We start from the raw sequence: 6,000 nt of genomic DNA on the forward strand, positions 1-6,000 counted from the left end.
AGAAATAACCCCATGCAACACTATAAGCTGGAGAACAACTAAATAGGAAGCAGCTTTCCAAGAAAAAGATCTGGGGCCTTGATAGACAAGATGTTGAACTTGAGTCATCAGGATGATCCTGCAGCAAAGAAAGGCCAACTGCCTATTAGACTGTATCAGTGAGAGTATAGCCAGCAGGTAAAAGAAAAAAATTCTTCCTTTCTATTTGGGACTTGTAAGACTAGATCTATGGTATAGTATCTACGGTATAGCGTAGAGATTCTCAGTATAAGAAATATCACAGAATCACAGAATGTTAGGGGTTGGAAGGGACCTCGAAAGATCATCTAGTCCAATGCAGCTGCCAGAGCAGGAACACCTACATCAGGTTACACAGGAACGTGTCCAGGCGGGTTTTGAATATTTTGATAAACTCAACTAGTTGCACTGAGTTTGACCAAGATGACTAAGGGACTGGAGAAGAGAGGCTGAGAGTATCCTTAAGAGGAAAAGGCTTGGGAGAAGATCTTATTGCTTTCTTCAAACACCATTGGGAGGTTGTAGAGAAGATGAAGCCAGATTATTCACATTTGAAGGACCAGAAGCAATTGACAAAAGTGAGAACACTGGAAATTCCTACCATATATATATTAAAAAAAAAAAAAAAAAGAAAGAAAAAATCATCAAGAGATGATCAAACACTGAAACAGCTTTTCCAGGAAGGTTATGGAATTTCCATCCTAGAAAATATCCAAATCTTGAGCAGAGAAAGTCCTAAGTAATTTGATCTAACTCTCCAACCACAAGAAGGAAGATGAACAAAAGGATGTCCCAAGGTCTATTCCAATCTACATGATTCTGTGATTATGTCTTTTACAGCGTTCTGTTCAAAATCTTCATAACAGTGCAAAAGCTTGAGATTCCGATGTCTCATAAACAGAGAACCCCACTGTAATAATTTATGAATTTCTTTAATCTTATTTTCTGGTTGAATCAGTTAAAATCTTTGACATCTACATACTTAGAGACAGTAAAACGTCAGTTACTTATGATTCTGCAGGTGGAAGAAAATATTTTAACTTTCATGAAAATCCATTATAAACTCTTTTTCATGCAGTATTTATGTTTTACCTTTTTTTATATCATAAAATTTCATGGTAGGGGAAATGTGTCAGTGATATAGATAATTCTAAATTTATTCAAACAGTACCAGTATTTATTTTCTCTATGTAACTATAAAGAATGCAAATCCATATAAACAGTTATATGGATCGCTTGGCTCTACTGGTTAGGCTTCATAAACGTCTTCCTCTGGTCTTGATTAATTTTCCTCTATGGGTTAGAAAGGGAGAAACAAGTACGTCAATAAGGTCCTAGTCCGCAGGCTGTCATGGGTCAGTTGTAAGACGTTGAATAGCAAACTGTAGAAAGATTGTTGTAGTGTCCTTCCTTTGTCAGTTTATTCTGTTATAGAAACTATATATTTTTAGATTTGATTTTATCTTCATCCCTTGGTGGAGGTTCAAGCTTAAAGGTGATGAGACCTCAGTGATTATGTTGTTGTCTGTTTGGAACTGTCAAGCTTTGTGTTGGGATAGAAAAGAAAGGCCAAATTTCTTTTGTCTGTTAGAAAACACAGTCCAAGAGCAGCAATGACTCTAACAGACATTGTGTTGAGGATTTTAAGATACATGCTGTCAACAGAATAATTTAGTACTTCTACCACGTCTTCAGTGTATTTTTCAAATCCTGTCAGTGCCATTTCATTTGTATCTCTGTTAAATTTGAGCCAACTGCATTTCGTCTATATGCTTATTACTCTTGTGCAAAATGGCATCTAAGTAGAAGTACTGTACGTATCTCTTGAGAAGAAAACAGAGCGGAGTGTCTTCAGTATGCATTACAGCTGTCCTGTTTCATGAATTATCCCAATAATCTGGGAGGAAGATACAGAATGATCAATCTTTGTGGTCTCTGCAGTGCTGTTTGAATAATATTTCATTAGTCTGTACCTCTTCCAAAACACCTGAAGGAAGGAAAGAAAACAAATAAAAAATGTGTACATACCTTTTGAAGTTCACATGATGGTGACAGGGAACATGAAAACTTAAAAACACTGTTTACAAAAGTTCACTATTACTGTTGTATTGTTATAATAACACAATGAGAATAAAAAAAATAGGTAATATATGTAGTAGATTACTTTGTGACCATCAAAACTTTTTGTAACTTCTGGCATGGACTGCAATCTTTCCAATTAAGTTTTAACAAATATTATGGCAAATAACTAAAATGTCCATAATAATATACTGTATTTTTATAAGAGTGATAAATATAAGATGATTCCTGGTTACTTTTGTACAAATAACAGTCCAGATCCTCTACAGTTTATATTGTCATAGTTTTGCATCAAGTTATCATTTTTTATCAGCATAGTTTTGCATCAGTTTAAGAAAAGGTAAAGATCTGAATCACAGACTTGCTTGATAGTAAACTTGTCTGTCTTACTCAACAGTAAACCACTGATGTGTCTTTGTGTATAGATTTAGGGTGAAAATCTGAGTCCTTTGAAATTACCACAAAGCTCCCACAAATGCCTATGGAGAGAAGATATCACTCAGAATTTTAAAATTTTGTACCCTTTAAGTTAGAAGAAAGATGTAAATCTTCTGTAGCTTGCAGATCCTTTTATCCCTGTCAGACTCAACATTACTGTCAGAAAAAAATGACATAATTCACACATATCATTATCAACCATTACTTTAGAGAACTAAAGTAAATCAAAATATAAAAATGTGATATTTGAAACAGACCATTAGCTCAATTAGATCAGATGATCTGTACCTTAGCCCAAAGATATGAGAGTTTACATCTCTATGCTTGGAGAAGTTAAGCAAACACTGATATTTTCTAAAGAAAAATGTTTTATAGAAATGCAAGCTTATGAGTTTTCTCTATGGATTTATAAATTTTTTTCTGAAGAACCATACTGAGATTTCCAGAAAACTTAATCAGATGTGAAGAAATGTACAACTATTTAAGCTTAAAGGTAGCTCATTGATCAAATGCTCTTCATTCTTCATGTTCTCCTGAGAAGGACATTTTATCATCTATTTCAATTCCAAACATCATATTAATGAAAGAGAACAACAGTATTGTAAGACAGCTTTGAAACAAAATCCTCGAAGCAAATTACATGTGTATTGAGATCTACTATTCTCTGAAAGTTGTATCCTGGCTGTTGTAACTATGGTTAGTGTAGTTCACCCCAGGAGATTGCAAAGCATAATAAAAATGTCATATTTTTTATTAAAAAAATAATGATTCATTGTTCAACCAATGAAAAACAAATTGTTTTGCTTTACCTTATTTTGTTTTATTTTCACCAACATATATGATGATTCCTATTTGCAAAGTGTAATATAACTAAACATACATCATTATTTATTTTTATATTCCTCTCAGAAAACCATATTAACATCACAAGTCTAACTGAATTTTTAGGACATAAAGGACATAGAGAGAGGGAAGTTAATTGCACATTCATACCTTGTCCCTCTAACACCTTCTTACTTCTGGGGGAAAAACAATAAAAGATTTGAGCATCTCTCGTTTCTTCAGTTCTCACATACAAGTGGATCTGGTCTGTCTCACTATTCAGTAGACAAATTGAGTCAATCCAAGAAAAAACTATGTTCCAGAGCTTCATTTAACAGTTCTTGAAATACACTTACCCTCATTTGCCAAGTTCAGATTTCTCTTTTTTTGGTTGGTTTTACATCATCAGGTTTCTAGTTGAGATTATTTCAGATTATGTTAAGACTTTTTGGAAAGTAGGAGTAAATACTATATAAAAAGGGAGTAAAGATTTGTCTCATTTTTGGTCCCCATGCAGAATTAAAGTACCTGTGTACTGCATGCATTTGTTTCATTATTTTATGTAGCAGCATATATATTTGCAAATAAAAATCCAATTGATGTTCACAGCCATGTGTCTTTTGAGAAGGTTCCTGAACATTATGCAAAAGATTCATCTTACCTAAATTCAGACATCTAAAGTGTAGGTTCTTCTCTCTGAATTACGGGGTTAATGAACATGTAACAGTTAATGAATATGTAAGACAATTCAGTTTCTCAATGTAGATTAATTTGTCTAGTGATATTTTAGATGTCCTGGTGTCTCCTGCTTGAGTTACAGCAGACAGACATTCTTCACAGGTCCAGTGTTTTATCCATCCACCCTCTTTGTGCCACTTTGGTATAAGACATGTCAAATGACACTTGTGTGGATAACTGAATTGAACAACAAAATTGAATTGCAAATATAGTCAGTAACGCTTGTTTTAGGATTCATTTAACTAATGTAAGTGTCCCCTTCAGAAAGAGATTAATAATTCTTTGGTCTCTATTTACTGCACTGACTAGATTTGGTTTCAGATGCCCATATGTTGTTATCTGCAAGTGACACGTCTGTGCACACAAGTTTTGCAAATATGCCACAGGATGACAAGTATAATCTACAGAATATCTATGTGCTTTTTTCTGTACTTGAGAGGCTAGACAAAATGCTTAGAGTAGATCAGAGTAACATGTGCCATTTGATAGATCAGTATGGGTTTGTGACAGGATTTATAGGAGATCCCACTGGATCAGCAGCTGGAATCAAAGAGGAATTAAATAAGTAACAAAAATGGCAATTGAAGTCTATGTATAGCTTACTGAATCAAGACCTGTGTACTTGTTGATTATAATGAAAAACTAGACAAATCAAATTTCAATACTTATTCTAAGAACACTTAAAGTGAAATGAGTCCTAAAGCCACTGTCACATTTGAGAGATTGCAACTGAGAAAAAGTGGTTCATTGTTGGGCAAGGCAGACTTCTTAACTTCTTTTTAAGAGGCTGTAGCTTTTCTGTGACTGTTAATAACTTTAAAGGATCCTAATTCAGTATGATGTTTCTGCTGAGTTTTCTTACAAATTCCAATATGTGAATTTCTAGTTCTATGTCCCAATAATATGCAATTGCACAATTACATTGATGTGATTACTCTCTTTCCTTGCACTTGAATACCACCATATTGTCTTTTGTTATCCTGTTGCTGTATTGTGTTTGGCTAATTACTGCACTCAGTAAAATTATCGTAAGTTCAAGTATATGAAAGCTGTTGGAGCTGGTTTTTTTGAAGTTGTTTATGAATTTTTTTCCCCACAAGGTTATTATGATGAGTAAGAAAAAACATACTTTATAAAATCACAAATTCTAGTTGTGTATGCACACTTATTTCTTAGTACTACTGGAGTTTGCAATTTTATAGGAATATCTTTTTATGATTCATATTAAAATGAAAATTATTCTAATTATAAATTATAACATATTGTCATATATTTTCATAAAGCACTTAATTACTTCTCATAGAGTACTACATTAATTGCTAACGCATAAATATATATGCTAACATTAACAGATTAACATTTGCTACAATCTATTTTTCCCCAGAATACTTCATGTTATTTATTAAGTAGAAATCATATTTACATTCCTAAATTACAAGAAATGAAAACCAGAAAAGGGGATGAATTGTTTTTATGCTTCCAGAAGAACATTATTTAAAATCTCCCAGCACTCACTAGCTTCTTTATCCTCCATGGAAGCTTCCCAGAGAATCCCTCCCAGCTGAACTCTGAGTGAGCTGAAGTTTTCTCTTATGCTAACCTTCAGTGTGTTCAGCAGGATTCCAAACTGCACAATACTGTGATCACTGAAGCCAAGGCAGTGAGATAGTTAAGGAACATGTGTCACTGCTCTGGCTGGCCTGGCCTGTTCTCCAGTTTGATGAAATGGCATGAGTATTGCCACTTTGGACACCACCTCCTCACTCCTTCAGTTTAAAGTCTGCCTCACCAAGCTGGACAACCTGTTGCCAAAGATTCCATTGCCTCGTGTAGACAGATGGATCCCATCCCTCCCTAGCAGGCTATAGTCATCAAAGAATGTCCTATTGTCATAAAAGGCAGAAT

This window comes from Columba livia, chromosome 1 (genome assembly GCF_036013475.1).
Source record: "Columba livia isolate bColLiv1 breed racing homer chromosome 1, bColLiv1.pat.W.v2, whole genome shotgun sequence".
In the NCBI taxonomy this organism is placed as follows: Eukaryota; Metazoa; Chordata; class Aves; order Columbiformes; family Columbidae; genus Columba; species Columba livia.